This window comes from Arachis ipaensis, chromosome B6 (assembly GCF_059453495.1).
Source record: "Arachis ipaensis isolate K30076 ecotype BB chromosome B6, ASM5945349v1, whole genome shotgun sequence".
Taxonomy (NCBI): domain Eukaryota; kingdom Viridiplantae; phylum Streptophyta; class Magnoliopsida; order Fabales; family Fabaceae; genus Arachis; species Arachis ipaensis.
Genome location: NC_142441.1, coordinates 70246263 through 70265488, shown reverse-complemented (window position 1 = coordinate 70265488; position 19226 = coordinate 70246263).

The window sequence follows — 19226 nt, the reverse complement described above, 5'->3', positions numbered from 1 at the left end:
TCAAGAAGAAAACACAGGAATTTCTCCCAGAAATCCCTCAATCTGAATACTGGGAGTATCTTGAAACATCAGTTACCAAGATGCAAGAAGCTATGGAACAAATAATGAAAGAACAGAAGGAACAAAGTAGCATTCTTTGCTATTTGATTAAAGAATAGGAGGAGCAAGGGCGCGACTTAAGGGAATTGAAGCACCAGAAATTATCTCTTGAAGGACCAAGCACCCCGCAGATTAGAGGAACATCCACTCCCCAGAACAAAGGTTGTTAAATTTCAATCTTAGCCTTAACTTTGTGATAACTGTTCTTATTCTAGTTTTACCTTAGGAGTCATATAGTAGTAATTAGTATCCATATTTTTTATTTTATCTCCAATTAAGCTATAATTTAATTTTCTCATCATCATCAAACATGAATAAAATAGAAGAATTTCTTTAGAATAAGAGGCAATAATTTTTGAGTTTTAATAAGAACATTCTAATTATTTACATGTGGTGGCAATGCTTTCTGTCTTCTGAATGAATGCTTGAACAGTTCATATGTCTTTTGAATTTGATGTTTAAGACTGTTAAATATGTTGGCTCTTGAAAGAATGATGAACATGAGACATGTTATTGATAATCTGAAAAATCATAAGAATGATTCTTGAAGCGAGAAAAAGCAGCAAAGAACAAAGCTTGCAGAAAAAAAAAATAGCGAAAAAAAATAGAAAGAAAAAGAAAAAGCAAGCAGAAAAAGCCAAAAGCTCTTAAAACCAAGAGGCAAGAGCAAAAAGCCAATAACCCTTAAAACCAAAAGGCAAGGGTAAATAAAAAGGATCCCAAGGCTTTGAGCATCAGTGGATAGGAGGGCCTAAAGGAATAAAATCCCGGCCTAAGCGGCTAAACTAAGCTGTCCCTAACCATGTGCTTGTGGCGTGAAGGTGTCAAGTGAAAACTTGAGACTGAGCGGTTAAAGTCAAGGTCCAAAGCAAAAAGAAGAGTGTGCTTAAGAACCCTGGACACCTCTAATTGGGGACTTTAGCAAAGCTGAGTCACAATCTGAAAAGGTTCACCCAATTATGTGTCTGTGGCATTTATGTATCCGGTGGTAATACTGGAAAACAAAGTGCTTAGGGCCACGGCCAAGACTCATAAAGTAGCTGTGTTCAAGAATCAACATACTAAACTAGGAGAATCAATATCACTATCTGAATTTTGAGTTCCTATAAATGCCAATCACTCTGAGCTTCAATGGATAAAGTGAGATGCCAAAACTGTTCAGAAGCAAAAAGCTACTAGTCCCGCTCATCTAATTAGAATCTGAGCTTCACTCAAAAACCTTGAGATATTATTGCTTCTTAAATTATTTGTATTCTATTTTATTTATCTAGTTGCTTGAGGACAAGCAACAGTTTAAGTTTGGTGTTGTGATGAGCGGATATTTTATACGCTTTTTGGGGTTAATTTCAAATAATTTTTAGTGTGTTTTAGTTAGTTTTTAGTTTATTTTCAGTAGCTTTTAGGCAAAATTCATATTTTTGGATTTTACTATGAGTTTGTGTGTTTTTCTGTGATTTCAGGTATTTTCTGGCTGAAATCGAGGGTGCTGAGCAAAAATCTGATTCAGGCTGAAAAGGACTGCTGATGCTGTTGGATTCTGACCTCCCTGCACTCAAAGTGGATTTTCTGGAGCTACAGAACTCCAAATGGCGCGCTTCTAATTGTGTTGGAAAGTAGACATCCAGGGCTTTCCAGCAATATATAATAGTCCATATTTTGCTCAATGATAGACGACGTAAACTGGCGTTCAACGCCAGTTTCATGCTGCTGTCTGGCGTCCAGCGCCAGAAACAAGTTAGGAGTTGGAGTTCAACGCCAGAATTGGATCCAAAGCTGGCGTTGAACGCCCAAAACAGCCCTATGCGCGTGATTAGCTTAAGTCTCAGCCCCAGCACACACCAAGTGGGCCCCAGAAGTGGATTTCTGCACCATCTATCATAGTTTGTTCATTTTCTGTAAACCTAGGTTACTAGTTTAGTATTTAAACAACTTTTAGAGGTTTATTTTTGCATCTCATGACATTTTAGATCAAAACTTTGTACCTTTTGACGGCATGAGTCTCTAAACTCCATTGTTGGGGGTGAGGAGCTCTGCTGTGCCTCGATGAGTTAATGCCAGTATTTCTATTTTCTATTCAATCATGTTTGTTCCTATCTAAGATATTCATTGGCGCCTTATTATGATGAATGTGATGATCCGTGACACTCATTACCATTCTCAACCTATGAACGTGTGCCTGACAACCACCTCCGTTCTACATTAGATTGAATGAGTATCTCTTAGATTCCTTAATCGAAATCTCCGTGGTATAAGCTAGAATCCATTGGCAGCATCCTTGAGAATCCGGAAAGTCTAAACCTTGTCTGTGGTATTCCTAGTAGGATTCTGGGATTGGATGACTGTGACGAGATTCAAACTCGCGAGTGCTGGGCGTAGTGATAGACGCAAAAGGATAGTGAATCCTATTCTGGTATGATCGAGAACCTACAGATGATTAGCCGTGCGGTGACAGCGCACCTGGACCATTTTCACTGAAAGGAAGGATGGTAGCCATTGACAATGGTGATCCTCCAACACACAGCTTGCCATAGGAAGGACGTGCGTGCGTGAAGAAGAAGATAGAGAGAAAGCAGAGATTCAAAAGGCAAAGCATCTCCAAAACTCCAACATATTCTCATTTACTGCATAACAAGTAACCTTTAATTCATGCTCTCTTGTTCATTTGCAAGTCAATTGATAGCCACTAATTAATATCGTGACTAAGAGTTGCAAGATAACCATAGCTTGCTTCAATCCAACAATCACCGTGGGATCGACCCTTACTCACGTAAGGTATTACTTGGACGACCCAGTGCACTTGCTGGTTAGTTGTGCGGAATTACATAGTGTGAAGTAATTTTCGTGCACCAGCTATGCGAGACTGCGACTCTGCGTGGTGGTCCTTCACTGTGTGGTGGTGACCTAGTGGGCTCTGCGACGCTGCGTGGGTGAGCGGTGGGGGATGAGGGATGAGGCGAGGGGAGGTGAGAAAGCGAGGGATCCGTCTGGACTCTGGCGTCTGGCCTCTGCATGGTGGCGCAGACAACGACGTCGGTAGATGGTGGAGGGAGTGAGGAGTGAGGCTGGCTGTGAGGGCTTGGTGGAGGGAGTCACTGAGGGTTTCAAACTTCACTTCTTCATTAGTGGGTATGGGTTACACTTACCGGGTTTGGGTTAGCCACTTAGCTGTAGGGTTTTTTTTTTCTGGGCCAAAACGACGCCGTTTTGGCGAAAATGGGCAACGAAATTAAACTCGCTAACTCGCTAGCAAACTCACGAGTTTGAACAATTTTATCCGAGTCTAGCCGAGTCAACCTGAGTCTACCCAGAAACGAGTTTATGTCCGAGTCAACTCGATTCCACTACCTAAACTCGTAAACTCGTACGAGTTTACGAGTTAACTCGCGAGTTTGAAAACCATGCAAAACCCTCACAGAGTGGAATCTCTATGTGGACGGTTCCTCAAATAAAACTGGAAGCGGCGCAGGAGTGATAATAGAAAGCAACCAGGGAACCCAAGTTGAGCTCTCCCTCAAGTTCGGGTTTCCGGCTTTGAATAACCAAGCAGAATACGAAGCACTGCTAGCTGGTTTCAAGCTGGCTGAAGAGGTTGGAGCTCGGAAACTCAACATCTACAGCGATTCACAAGTTGTCACATCACAAATAACAGGGAGCTACCAAGCCAAAGATCCCACCATGAAAAGGTATTTAGATAAGACCAAGCAACAGCTTGGACAAATCGGGGAATATAAGATATACCACATACCCCGAGAACAAAATGCCCGAGCTGACGCACTCTCGAAACTAGCCAGCACCAAACCAGGGGGCAACAATAGAAGCCTCATCCAGGAAATGTTACAGAACCCGTCAATCTCGGAAGAGGAAAAAGTCCTAGCCATAACAAACCAGGACCAAGGATGGATGACTCCCATAATTAACTACCTCAGAGCAGGAACACTCCCCACAGAAGAAAAAGAGGCAAAAAGGCTAAAAAGGGAGGCACAGTACTACACCATTATAACCAACATCCTGTACAAAAGAGGGATCTCAGTACCATTACTGAAATGCGTACCGACCTCCCACACAAAGAAAGTGTTAGAAGAAGTACACGGCGGCATTTGTGGCAATCACCTCGGAGCACGAGCTCTAGCCAAAAAAGTGCTCCGGGCGGGGTTTTATTGGCCAACTCTACAGAAAGAAGCTACATAATTTGTAAAGACATGCCCACCATGTCAGAAACATGCCAACTTTCACATCGCCCCACCAGAAGAGCTCATCAGTGTAACTTCCCCTTGGCCGTTTGCAAGGTGGGGGCTCGACCTTCTTGGCCCCTTCCCCCAGGGGTCAGGTCAAGTTAAATTTCTCATAGTAGGGGTAGACTATTTCACAAAATGGATTGAGGCAGAGCCCCTAGCCAACGCCACCGCTCAAAGAAGCCAGAAATTCCTATATAGAAACATTGTCACAATGTTTGGGGTTCCACACTCCATCACCACGGACAATGGCACCCAATTCACAGACGCAAGCTTCAGGAGACTAGTAGCCGACTTAAATATAAAGCACCAGTTCACCTCCGTCGAACACCCTCAAGCCAATGGACAGGCCGAAGCTGCCAACAAAGTCATATTGGCTGGGTTAAAACAGAGACTACAAGATGCAAAGGGAGCTTGGGCCGAAGAACTTCCACAAGTCCTATGGGCATATCGAACAACGCCACACTCCACCACAAATGAATCACCATTTCGACTAGCATATGGAGTGGAGGCAATGATCCCAGTAGTGATCGAGGAAAGGTCATCCAGAGTGGTCCACTACAATGAAGAAGCCAACTCCCAAATTCAGAGGGAAGAACTCGACCTACTACCTGAAATCCAAGAAAGAGCTCGGATCAGGGAAGAAGCACTAAAATGACGGATGGCTTCCAGATATAATCAAAAGGTAGTGCCAAGAAGTTTCACAGAGAATGATCTCATCTTAATCCGAAATGATATCGGAACAACTCGACCAGGAGAAGGAAAGTTGGCAGCAAACTGGAAAGGACCCTACCGAGTTGTAGAAGTACTCGGGAAGGGCTATTACAGACTGTCCGAACTCAACGGACGAGAGCTTCCTAGGTCATGGCACGCTTGCAACCTAAGAAGGTACTACAGTTAGAAAGGTAACAGATCTCATTATTGGATGCACTCTTTTTCCTGAAAAGGTTTTTTAATGAGGCACCAAGTTGAGACCCAGGCACTATCCGACTTGAAGGGATGAAAAATTGCCACATGTATATATTTGCACTTTTACTTTGAATAAAGTTTATTTAGATATTTCTACAAGAATTCAAGACGCATTAATCTGAAGAATTCATTGTCCGATTATAAAGCGACAGGTCGGCAGAAAGTGAAAAACAATTTTACTGCACGACCACGATAAAGACAAACCGTCTGATAAAGGTGAAAGCGCGATTCACCCAAAGGACGATCTAAAGATGCCAACCACTTTCTACAAATCGGCAAAAATGAACACAGAATAATGTAAGAAGTTATCGAAAGCAATCCAAAAAAGAACCTGACGAGGTCTTACGGATAGCTAAAATAATAACTTAAAGACTGGCCGACGTCTAGAAGTCAGACCAAATCAACCCAAGTTATAAGTAAACCCTGGAAAGAGGTCTGGCCAACCCTATTAAAGAGGATTACTTTAACTTATAAGGGCTCGACCTAACAAAGTCAGCCCAAAATAAAAAGGGTTATAAAAGTAATCCCTTAAAGAGAACTGACAAAGGTCCAAGAAAGAGGATTACAAAAATAACCTAGAAAGAGATCGACCTAACGAAGTCGGTCTCCTACAACGAAAAGTTATAAAAGTAATCCCTGAAAAAGACCTGACAAAGGTCCAAGAAAGAGGATTACGATAACTTAGAAGAGATCGACACAAAGAAGTCGGTCTCCTACAACAGAAAGTTATAAAAGTAATCCCTGAAAGAGACTTGACAAAGGTCCAAGAAAGAGGATTACGAAGTAACTTAGAAGAGATCGACACAAAGAAGTCGGTCTCCTACAACGGAAAGTTATAAAAGTAATCCCTGAAAGAGACCTGACAAAGGTCCAAGAGAGAGGATTACGAAGTAACTTAGAAGAGATCGACATAAAGAAGTCGGTCTCCTACAACGGAAAGTTATAAAAGTAATCCCTGAAAGAGACCCAACAAAGGTCCAAGAAAGAGGATTATGAGGTAACTTAGAAGAGATCAACATAAAGAAGTCGTTGTCCCACAAATCGGTTATAAAAGTAATCTCTAAAAGAGACCTGACCAAGGTCGAAAAAGGAAGATTACTTTAAATACTTGAAAAAGATCGACATCGGTCGACTCCTTGGAAAAAGACAAAGAAGTCGGGCATAGATTGTTAAATCGGATCCACACATCGACAACAAGCCCTCAAAGAAGCCAAGACAGGCGCAAGCAAATGTGACGTAAAACCTCAGGGTCTGACCCAAAAGCTCTGAAGCTATTCGTTGTGTTTTTAAATAATGTTGCTAAACAAGCAACCAGAAAGAGTGTCAACAAAGTAAACCAAAGAGTTTTAAAGCCCACAAGCCGGGCCAACTACAAAAATATCCAACATAAATCAGCTAAAAGTTAGAAGGCTTCTTAGCAGCATCAGTCTGAGGAGAAAGAGGGCAAGCCTGGAGAGGAACAGCATCCACAGTACCATCGTCCCGGTTTAAAATCTGACAGTCAGGATCAGAAGCGGGAGGGTCGACCTTGGCAGGAGGAACAGTAGGCGCTGACACCTTGGCAGAAGACACAGGGAGGGGATCGACCTCATCATCATCATCCCCATCATCAGGGACAATCTTGCCATCCCTGACAATGTTGTCCAAGCTAAAGGGAGTGAGATCGGCCTCGGGAGCAATAACCCGAACTTGCTCCTTCAAATTCTCGTAAGCAGTAGTCACGCTGCCAACGAGATGACTTTGGAGCTCAGAATAATCTTCCCGAACATTGTCGAGCTCCCCCCTCAGACGCAACATCTCCCGATAGGATGTAACGTAATTATCCTTGTGCATCATGGCTGTGTCCTCAGCCAACCTCAAAGAAGCTGCCAGTGATTGAGAACTCGCCTTCTCATTCTCTAAGTCCTTCTCTAGCTTGGCTACCTTTACCTCAAGTTCCTCCTTCAACTCCCTCATCCGATTAAACTCTTGTTTTGCCTCCTCCATAAACGCTTTAGTGGCATGGAGAGGGAGATTCTGAGCAGTCCGATATATGGCGGCCGCTATATACGCCATCTTTACATGATTTCGGGCCATAAATTCCAGGTGATGGAGGATGGACACATCATCCGTAGAGAGGGAGCCATAGGGACCGATTTTGCTGATCCACAAACTCAATGGCATTGAAATCAGGAGCATCGAGGTCAAAGGGCTCGGCTGTTTTTTGTTTTTTATTGGGAGGATCAACAGATGGAGCGGCAGAAGTGGGGTGAGGATCCACCAAACGGACTCGGGGTGTAGGGACCACCTTCTTCACCCCAGGAGAACTCGGCACTGATGGCTTCTCGCGCATTTGGGAGGACCCCTCCCCAGCCGCCTTGGCCGCAATATTCCTGGCAGCAGTCGCCCTCTGCACCCTCTTAAAAGCTTTCATAGCTTCATTATTCTTCATTGCCTCTACAAATAAAACAGAAGTTAAGCTACAAGTCGGATAAGTCCGAAAGACAGCTACAAGCAACATAAACAGATAAACACAAGATACCCAATTCAGTTTGAAGAAGAGAAGGATTGGTTAGAAATTTCTTTGTGTCGTGATGGGGAGGATGACCCCAGCGATCTTCCAAAACAGTCACGAAGGCTCGTTCAGCCTCATCCAGCATTTCCCACGCATATCTAGAGACCCTCACATTTTTTTTCCATTCCAAGGGAAAAGCAGGTTCGTCATTTTCATCCAAAAAAAAGGGCCGAGCTCCTTCAACAGCTCGGACTTTGAAAAAGTAGTTTTTAAAATCACGGAATAACTCATGAAACACGGAAAAGACCTTCTTTCCCTGGGTGGAACGGAAGGAGACCCAAGCTGACTTCTTTTTTACCGCACCGGGCTTGGTCAAGACAAACAGATAGAAAAAGAGAGATTGGGAAGCAGGAATACCAAAACCATTGCACAACAATTGGAAAATTTTTATGAAACCCCAGAAATTGGGGTGAAGTTGAGAGGGGGCAACATTACAGGACCATAACAGATCAGTTTCAAATGGAGTAAAAGGAAGGGTGATACCCAGCGGACCGAAGAAAAAATCATAAATATAAAAGAAGGGGCGATCATCAACAACCCGAGTAGAAAAGCAGACTCTTTCATCAGAAGAGGGAGGGACAAGCTCATAGTTCTTCTCATCACTGGAATTACTACAAACACTATGAAACTGTCTAAGCTGTACACAAAATTCAGAATCAACCAGAGAGACACACATAAGAACCATCGAGTCCACCCAATTGGCTATACCCTCAGGAACCCAGGAAGGCATCTCTACAATGTTATTTTGGAAAGACATGAGGCCAACTAAACCCTACAAAAGAAAAGAAGAACGGATTACTCAAAAATATCTCGGCGGGCGAATACACAGAAAAAGGAAGCCCCAAGACTCAAACTAAAACTCCTGGGGCATCCTTTAGAGGCCGTAACAAAGCGAGGTATCAAGAAAAATCTACTTACGTCCCGGCATCCCGCAAACAAGAATAGAAGACCTCAAAACAGCAAGCATTTTTCATAGGAGAAAGACAAAACACAAACAAAACAGAAAATCATCTTCCTACAGTCTATCAGCAAGAAACAACAGCAAACATACTAGGCAAAATCACCAAAGATGCAACCTTTTTTTCAGAATCAAACAAAATTATCATTCCAAAGCTTCAAAATCAAAAGCATTTCACAATATGCAAAAACCCTAAAGGTATCAAGCAACAGGAAAAGCAAAAAAGACCATGCAAAAGACGAAGAAACTATGAAACGCAGAGTGATCAGGCACAGCAGAAAGTAGAAAGATCCAAACTTTTCCCAACTAAGATAAAAACTTTCTCAAAATAGGCATAAAAATGACAGAGGAGGAAAAATCGAACCTGGAAAATAGAAGAAAACCTCAAAAGAAAGCTGAAGAGCAAGAAGCGATAGAGCCACCCTTCGAACGGAAAAAATTCGCCGGAAAAAGACTGAAGGAAAAACCCAGAATCACTCCTTTTCCACAGAAAGCAGTAGAAGAGCAGGCGTCGTAGGAAGAAACTGTGAAACTCTAAGGAAAAACAGAAAATGAGAGAGTAAAGGGAGAAGTTACAAAGAGGAACGAAGAAGAGAAACCATTTCTGATGGCAAAATTCAAAATAAAACCAAGGGAAACGGGGCATTTGAAGTCAATTAATGAGGGTATTAAACCTCACACGTTTCCAAAGCGCCGATATAAAAGCGTGCGCTTTTAAAGGAAAACGTTCCACATTCAAAAAGACTCTACAAAGAAAGGAATCGACAAAATGCTTGAGTTCGGCTTTGCCAGAGAAGGACCGAAGTCAAAGACTCGACCTCAGCAAAAAGACCGAGCTCAAGCAGGGGCACTGTTCATACCCTGGGTCGAGCTACCCGACCTGGGATGACTGGCGATAAAGCGACCGACCTCTTCAGGTCAGGCTACCCGACCTCTTCTCAAGAAGGTCGGCCAAATCAACAGGAGAGCCCAATAAAGGGCCCAAATAGAGGAACACGACCCAAATCCAAAGGCAATCCAAGCCTATAGAGATAAAGGCGGTTTCTTTGAAGATAAGCTGACTTCATGATGTGTGGAAAACGATCCAACACAAAACTCACCGGCAAGTGTACCGGGTCGCATCAAGTAATAATAACTCACGAGAGTGAGGTCGATCCCACAAGGATTGAAGGATTGAGCAATTTTAGTTTAGTGGTTGATTTAGTCAAGCGAATCAAGTATTGGTTGGGTGATTTGTGATTGCAGAAACTAAATTGCTTGAAATGTAAAGGGAGAGGGGTAGATTGCAGAAAATTAAAGAGCAAAGAAAGTAAATAAGCTGAATCTTAAAGAACAAGTAATGTAAATTGCAGAAACTTAGATTGCAAGAAATGTAAATGGCTGAATCTTAAAGTGCAAGAAATGTAAATTACTTGAATTATAAAGGAAATTGGGAAGTGGATTTGCAGAAATTAAACAAGGAAAAGTAAAATTCAACAAACAGAAATGTAAAAGATGGATTCAATTAAACCGGATCTCAAATGACAATGAAAATAAGCTTGGTGTAGCAACGAAACAAGGAAATTGAAATTAAAAGATGTAGATCTCAGGACTCAAGAGACTAGGTAACCAAGTCTAGATCTCAATGCCTTCCTAGATCCAAATTGAGAATTCAATTGCAAGAAAAGTAAAGATCCAGCAGTAGAAGAAAAGAAGTGAAATCGCAAATTCTCAATGATGCAGTAAATCAAAACAGAAAGAGATCTCAAGGTGAGATTGAGACATAATTTCCTCAATTCTTCAACCCAAGATTCAAGACAAGTGTAAATGAAATTGAAAACAAGAAAACTAAGAGGAAGAGAATTCAATTCTCCTTCCCCAAGACTCAGAATCTCCAAATAAATCCCCTAACCAAAAGCTCCCAAAATCACTCAGCAAAACTAAAACGGAAAAAGCTCCCCCCCAAAAAAACTTAAATTCTAAGCTATTTATACACTCTCTTCAAATGATCTTCAAGCCTTGAATTGGGCCTTTGCTCTTGATGGAATTGGGTTGACAAAAGCCTCTGTTGATTGCTCTTGGAGTTGGAGAGAAACCCACTTGTGAACCGGGCCATGAACCATTAAAGCTTGAGTCAAAGTTTGAGGCAAACTTTGACTCAAGCTTTTTATATCAGCTTGCCTCCCGTGCTGTCATCCACGTTTGAGCCAAAGTTTGAGGTCAAACTTTGAGCCAAACGTGGATCCTCCCTTGCATGCCTCTTGGCCAACGTTTGCCTAAAAGCTTGAGGCAAACGTTGGCGCAAGCTTTTGCTCCCTGGGTGTGTTTATTGTGGCGCCAACGTTTGCCTAAAAGCTTAAGGCAAATGTTGGCGCAAGCTTTTGCTCCCTCCAGGGTGTAGTCAAGCTCCTCCTAAAGTTTGGGCTAAAGTTTGAGGCAAGCTTTGGCTCAAGCTTTTTATCCTCTCTTGTTCCTTGCCATTCCTTCTCTCTTCAACCTTCTTCAAAGCTCTTTTTATCTATCATCAATCAATCAAAAACATCAAAGCTATGCTCCAAATCATGAGATTGTGTCTCTTTCATAATATATGACAATTATAGCACAAAATCTCATGAAAATGCATTAATTTATCCATGGTTGATTGAATCAAAGGAAACATGAAATTCTACCCAATTGGCTTACTTATGGCTCAAGAAAGTGCATAAAATCAATTGAAAACAAAAGAAAAAGGCTAGTGAAACTAGGCTAAGATGACTTGTCATCAGAACACCAAAGTTAAAGTTTGCTTGTCCCCAAGCAAGAAAGGAATTATTCTCAAAGGTTCTTTCAATTAAGATGGATTGAAGAATAACTTGTAATGTCCTGTGAGTGAAGTGATTAAGTGACAGTGGGGTGAACTCTAAATTATATGCTCATGCAAGGGCTTCAGTGCTTACTAGTCCTTACATATTGGAAGTCTTAGGTCCTAGGACTTTCATCCAAATGATATCATGGAGATCTCTCTATAGGTAATCACCTTGAAGCAGCTTAGAGTTGTTGTGCTTTGGCCTTGACTCTAAGTGTCATGTTTCAAAGTGGCTCTTTAGATAAGCTTTCAATCAATACTCCTAAACCAGTTGGTTTTAAGGTATTAGGTGTTAAAGCACTCCTAAGGATTTACTTACTCAAGCCTCTCTCTTTGACACAATTCGACCACAAGCATTTACTAGGATAACAACTCTTTGAGTTCTTGTTTCTTTCTTCTTTTCTGCCTAGTAATTGATGCTCAGAGCCTTGGGCCATGTTCTTTTTGTTTTTGTATTTTCTTTATTTTCTTTTGTTTTGTTTGCTGCTTCTTGGATCAATAAATGTTTGATAATCTCCACAACACTTCTTTGAACTCTATGTCCCGCCTATGAGCTCCCATGCAAGTTTTCATAAGCATGCAACCTTAATACATAATCATACAACTAGAACCACCACTTCTCCTAATCTTTTGCTTGCCTCAAAATTGTTTAATTCCTCAATCCTTCTTTTCAAAGAACTTTCATGTGATGCATTTTTGAAATATTGAGTGCAAACAAGTGTTGGAGAGTATAGTGTTGTAAATGATCAAGCATCTTGATTATTGAATTGCAGAAAAACTATACTAGACAGAAGGACAGATAGGGGTATAATATCACTTTCAATCACAGCAATATCTGATAATGAACAATACAACCTTTTGGAGTTTACTTGCTGTCCTCTTCCTCATCATCATTGCTGGTCTTCACATTCCTCTTTCACCTCTTTGATTGATGATGCTAAATCTTCCCAAAAGTTTGTATGGTACTTTGCAGTGATATTGAAAGTTGCTTGTTCCCCAAGCACTTGAAAAATGGTTAGCATGCATGATTTATTTTGTGGGCCTTTGAACTTACTTTGGTGTGGGGACACCAAACTTAGCACCTTGCCAATGGTTCTCATGCATCAGATTAACCATGTGTGAAACTCTTTTTCCCTTTTATATTTTTTTTTTCGAAAGTAATAAAACTGAAAACAGCAGAATAGTTAATTAGTTTGTCTAAATGCTTGAAGCTAGCATTATGCAGAAGGTGAGAATATATTGTATGATGGAATTTTGGTGGAACACCAAACTTAGAATCCTTCATCCTCCCTTAGATTGTTTTGGTGTGTAACACCAAACTTAGCTTCTTGCAATATAGATAAAACTAATTAACCTTTTTATTTAAATGGATATGAAAAGATAGTTACCTCCGGTTGGGTTGCCTCCCAACAAGCGCTCTTTTATTGTCATTAGCTTGACATTCTCTATGCTTACTCAGCTTGGATTCTGGACTTCCTTTTCTTTGTCCCATTGTCCTCCTAAGTTAGGCTTTGCTCTGTGGTGCTCATCCTGGATGAGTGATTCTTTTCCTTTAGCCCTCTCGCTTTCCTTCAAAATTGCTTTCCATTTCTCCCATCTGGTAGCTTTTTCATTGTCTTTTGGGTCATCTTTAGTAGCTTTGGAGAAAGTAGTTGCCCTCTTCTCACCCATTTCTGCGAGGTTCTTAGCCAGTTGTTGCATTTGCTTCTCAATTCTTCTGATTGATGTTTCCTGGTTCTTCATTGTCACCTCTTGGTGTTTCATCATTCTCTCTATTAAGATCTCCAAATTGGTGATCCTCTGAGAGTCTTGTGAGATTGGTTGGTTGTGGGGTGTTGGAGGTTGAAAGGGTGGGTGGTGTGGTGGTATGTAGTGATTATTGTTGGTATGGTGATATTTTTGCAGGTTTGGGAAATTGGGGTTGTTGTAGTTGAAGTCCCTTTGTCCTTGATTTTGATGCTCACTTCTTCTCCAGTTGGAATGAGTTCTCCATGTTGGGTTGTACACATCACCCTGAGACTTGTGTTGGAACATACTTGCGGTATTGTTTGGATAGTGTAATCGCTCATAACTTTGTTGCTCATGGTCAATTGCTCCAAAACCTTGTTCAAGTTGATTCCAACCGTATGAGTTTTGAGTTAGGTTGTATGCATGTACTACAGCATTTCACAGCTCATTGATTTTTCTGACCATCATATCCAGGTGTTGTAGGGTCTGCTGATGCATCTGCTTATTTTGGTTCATGACTGCATGGACACCTTCAATTTCCTTCTCTTGTGTGAATGGTTGTACTTCTGCCTCTGGTTTAACAATTCCCTGAGGTGGTTTCAACTTGACTAGGAGTTCACTCATTAATTCTTCCCATCCGATGATGCTTCCTTGTGGGAAAGCTTCAAACCATTGAGCAACGTCGTTCATGGTGACTAGTGGGTGCTTCAAAGTATGGGTTGCATTATCATCTAAGGTGGGGATATTACTCCCATGATTACTGGAATTCGTTGAGTTCCCATCCATGATCTGCACAAGCAAAAACGGTCCAGATGAAGATAGAGTATATTCATGCCAGAATATGATTGGAGAATTAGTTGACACAATGTGTCAAACAGTTGATAAACTTGAAAGATAAATGGAAGAAAATTGCTTCTCTCGTATATTCAATAAGCACAAGCATGAGAATCACACAAAGCCAGAGAATACCAAGAAAACTTCACTCTATTGCTAAAGAGAAGTTTCAGTTAGCTCAGGCAAAAAATTCAAACAGTTAGCGTGTTAGTCAAAAGTTAAAGAAACAGAAAAGAAAAAGTGCTTGATCTAGATCTCCACTTCATTTAATCATTGTCAATCTATTTCAATCCCCGGCAACGGCGCCAAAAACTTGATGTGTGGAAAATGATCCAACACAAAACTCACCGGCAAGTGTACCGGGTCGCATCAAGTAATAATAACTCACGAGAGTGAGGTCGATCCCACAAGGATTGAAGGATTGAGCAATTTTAGTTTAGTGGTTGATTTAGTCAAGCGAATCAAGTATTGGTTGGGTGATTTGTGATTGCAGAAACTAAATTGCTTGAAATGTAAAGGGAGAGGGGTAGATTGCAGAAAATTAAAGAGCAAAGAAAGTAAATAAGCTGAATCTTAAAGAACAAGTAATGTAAATTACAGAAACTTAGATTGCAAGAAATGTAAATGGCTGAATCTTAAAGTGCAAGAAATATAAATTACTTGAATTATAAAGGAAATTGGGAAGTGGATTTGCAGAAATTAAATAAGGAAAAGTAAAATTCAACAAACAGAAATGTAAAAGATGGATTCAATTAAACCGGATCTCAAATGACAATTAAAATAAGCTTGGTGTAGCAACGAAACAAGGAAATTGAAATTGAAAGATGTAGATCTCAGGACTCAAGAGACTAGGTAACCAAGTCTAGATCTCAATGCCTTCCTAGATCCAAATTGAGAATTCAATTGCAAGAAAAGTAAAGATCCAGCAGTAGAAGAAAAGAAGTGAAATCGCAAATTCTCAATGATGCAGTAAATCAAAACAGAAAGAGATCTCAAGGTGAGATTGAGACAGAATTTCCTCAATTCTTCAACCCAAGATTCAAGACAAGTGTAAATGAAATTGAAAACAAGAAAACAAAGAGGAAGAGAATTCAATTCTCCTTCCCCAAGACTCAGAATCTCCAAATAAATCCCCTAACCAAAAGCTCCCAAAATCACTCAGCAAAACTAAAACGGAAAAAGCTCCCCCCCAAAAAAACTTAAATTCTAAGCTATTTATACACTCTCTTCAAATGATCTTCAAGCCTTGAATTGGGCCTTTGCTCTTGATGGAATTGGGTTGACAAAAGCCTCTGTTGATTGCTCTTGGAGTTGGAGAGAAACCCACTTGTGAACCGGGCCATGAACCATTAAAGCTTGAGTCAAAGTTTGAGGCAAACTTTGACTCAAGCTTTTCATATCAGCTTGCCTCCCGTGCTGTCATCCACGTTTGAGCCAAAGTTTGAGGTCAAACTTTGAGCCAAACGTGGATCCTCCCTTGCATGCCTCTTGGCCAACGTTTGCCTAAAAGCTTGAGGCAAACGTTGGCGCAAGCTTTTGCTCCCTGGGTGTGTTTGTTGTGGTGCCAACGTTTGCCTAAAAGCTTAAGGCAAACATTGGCGCAAGCTTTTGCTCCCTCCAGGGTGTTTTCAAGCTCCTCCTAAAGTTTGGGCTAAAGTTTGAGGCAAGCTTTGGCTCAAGCTTTTTGTCTTCTCTTGCTCCTTGCCATTCCTTCTTTCTTCAACCCTCTTCAAAGCTCTTTTCATCTATCATCAATCAATCAAAAACATCAAAGCTATGCTCCAAATCATGAGATTGTGTCTCTTTCGTAATATATGATAATTATAGCTCAAAATCTCATGAAAATGCATTAATTTATCCATGGTTGATTGAATAAAAGGAAACATGAAATTCTACCCAATTGGCTTACTTAAGGCTCAAGAAAGTGCATAAAATCAATTGAAAACAAAAGAAAAAGGCTAGTGAAACTAGGCTAAGATGACTTGTCATCACTTCACCCAAAATAAAGATAAAGATAAGATAAGATAACTAATTTATCTTATCAGAAAGGTCAGCCCCATCTACTATAAATACACTGGAGCACCCAGGTATAACTCATACTCTGATTCTACATAAAAACCTGCTTAATACCCATGCTAACTTAAGCATCGGAGTCTCTTGCAGGTACCCCCCACCCTCCGGTGGCTAAGGATCAGCAGTGCGGCAAGTCCAACAAGTCGGATACAACAACTCCGGCAGTCATCGGCCAGCCGGACACGTTATCTCCGACCAGTATGGAAGATCTCGTCCGGGATCAACCTCCAGTTTCAGGTAACCCTCGGAACAGCATTTATCATGTGCATCTTCTATGTGTTTTTCTTGCTTTGCCTAATTGCATCTTTTGCCTAAATGTATAATATGCTTACTTGCTAATTTTTATCTTTTGCCTAATTGCATCTTCTATTCTTGGTTATTTTAATTTGAATTAAACTTTGATGGTGGGAGTTACTTGTCATTCTTTGAACGGTACAAACTATATGGACCCAATTTTCATTCAAAACAAGTTTTACAAAATTTGAAGATCCGGAAGCCAAGTTATGCTCCGCTGAAGTTGGTCAAAAATCAACTTTTACCAAATTTTTTCAAAACACTAGTTTCCAAAATCCTCAATCAAAATTAATTCAACTATAACCAGAATCAATGCCAGTTACCTCTCCAACCTTCTTCAATCACTTCACACCTAATTACTCAATTCAATTCACAATTCACCATTCATAATTATCACCAATTCTCCATCAACATCAACAACTATCATCATTTTATATTCATCAATCATACTCTAATACATACGACTCATTCTATCATCATACACCATTCACTCACCACAACATATCATTATACAAATTCAGTCAACAGTTTCCATCAACGATCACTAATCATTAATAATTCACATAGTTCAACTTATCCTAAAGTCAATTAGCTTAAGTTTTCACCTGACATTATACATTAACTATGAGAAACCAAAACCATACCTTGGTTGATTTCTCCCTAAGCTTAAAATGCCACAATTCAAACTTCCAAGACTCCAAATCAGTTCCAACGAGCTCTAGCCACCAAAGCTTGAACCCAATCACTCCAGCCACAAATATTGAATACAATTGTACTAATATAATACATCTAGAGTCATAACGATTTTAAAATAAGTTTGAGGTAATATTTCATTAGGAGTATATTATAATACATCTATAGCTTAAATTCAGTTATGTCTAAATGGATCACATGCCTACTTGCTATTTATTTTACTTGCTGTATATGTATATTATTTGTGTTTTACTTGTTTGCATTACTTGTGTGTTCTGTTGGGCTTGAGGAGGCTCGGTAGTCGGTGGCAATGGGATCGCATGGAGGGTAGGTTGGTGAAGGCTGTGGGACAGTGGTGACTAATATTAGTTAGAAATCTCCTAAGTTAGACTACCCTGTTTATGGTTTAATTTCTATAATTATGTTAGCTTGAATCTTATGCATGCAAAATTCTATGATTGCCTTTGGCTTCACGGAACCTTATATCTTATCTATTGGGTATTGTTACCATACTAAGAATCCCCAATTCTCATACATGTTGTTATTGTTTTTCAGATGCAGGTCGCAACCCGTCTCGATGAGTTTGCGGACGTGGTGACAGAGCGAAGGATGATTCAACTTTGTTTTGTACTTTATTTTATTATTAGTTCTCTCATTTTTGTTATTGTATTTTTTTGCCTTAGAGGTTTAAACTTTGAGAGACATGATGTATCTGTTTTAGCTTTAAAAAATGTATCTGTTTTAGCTTTAAAAATTCTGTTGTATCTTTTGTTAACTAGTCGGTCTAAACTCCACAGGCTTTTACTAGTTCTCTTTTGTATACCATATATATATATACACCTTGTTTATCTATCTAGCTACTACCTTGTGTCTTGGAGCTTTATGCAAGGTTATATATATTATGTTCTATTCTTGTCGTGCCAACGCGTTTTAGTTATTGTGTGTGAACACTTCATGTTTTGTATTTTCATTTTATGCATCTTTGAACTTTTATTTCTTCATCGGGCTTCTAGGCTGCGTTTATTTTTGTAGACAGGATAGGACATGACACTGAGACAGAGACACTAAAAATTACTTTTTATGTATTGTGTTTGGATACAATAGACAAGACACTAATGTAATGTCTAGTATTATATTTGGATAAATATAAACAAGACTAAAATATAATGTAAAATTTCTAAAATAGATCTATCTAATAAAATGGATAGGATTTTCACAAGATAATAAAAAGGGATAATAGGAGAATAATGAAAGATACTATAGACAAAAAAAAAATTTCATTAAAAATCCTAAGTCCACCTTTCTATTCCCGTGTCCATCAGTGTCCTTCGTTTAGAAGTGGACACAAAAATAAAAAAAAAAGTGTCCCAAAGATATTGTGTCCTGTCTATGTCTCTCTATCCAAATACGTTTTACAAATGTATTGTTCATGTCTCTTTATTCTGTCCACAGAAACAAATGCAGTCCTAGTTATATTAATTTTTGGATATATATATAAGTTTTAGAACTGTCGTGACGCTTTATCACCCTTTATTTTACGGTTAGAGGTAACGGTTAGTGTGATAGGATGTTACACTTTTTAACATGTCTAAAATTTCATTGCTAAAATTTGTCAAAAAAACCTGATGAGCTTAAAAATTGACAAGTGGACACTGAAATGTTATGATACAGTATTGAAAATAAAAATATAAATTTTAGAGAGATTAAAAAAACAAACGACGTTAACTTTCCTTGCATGTTCTTTTTTTTATGCTTTCTAATTCTAATACTAACATCGTATTAAAAGAATATGTATGAAATATTCAATATTATTTTCATATTATTAAATTTTCTTAATTTCGTATATTAGAAAACATTTTAAATTATTCATTTATTTATGAGTAATATTTCAACTGGTGTTTAATAAATTTTTGTTCTAAAAAAAGTAGTTTTTAACCAAAATTTTTTTTGACAAAATTGGTTTTTATT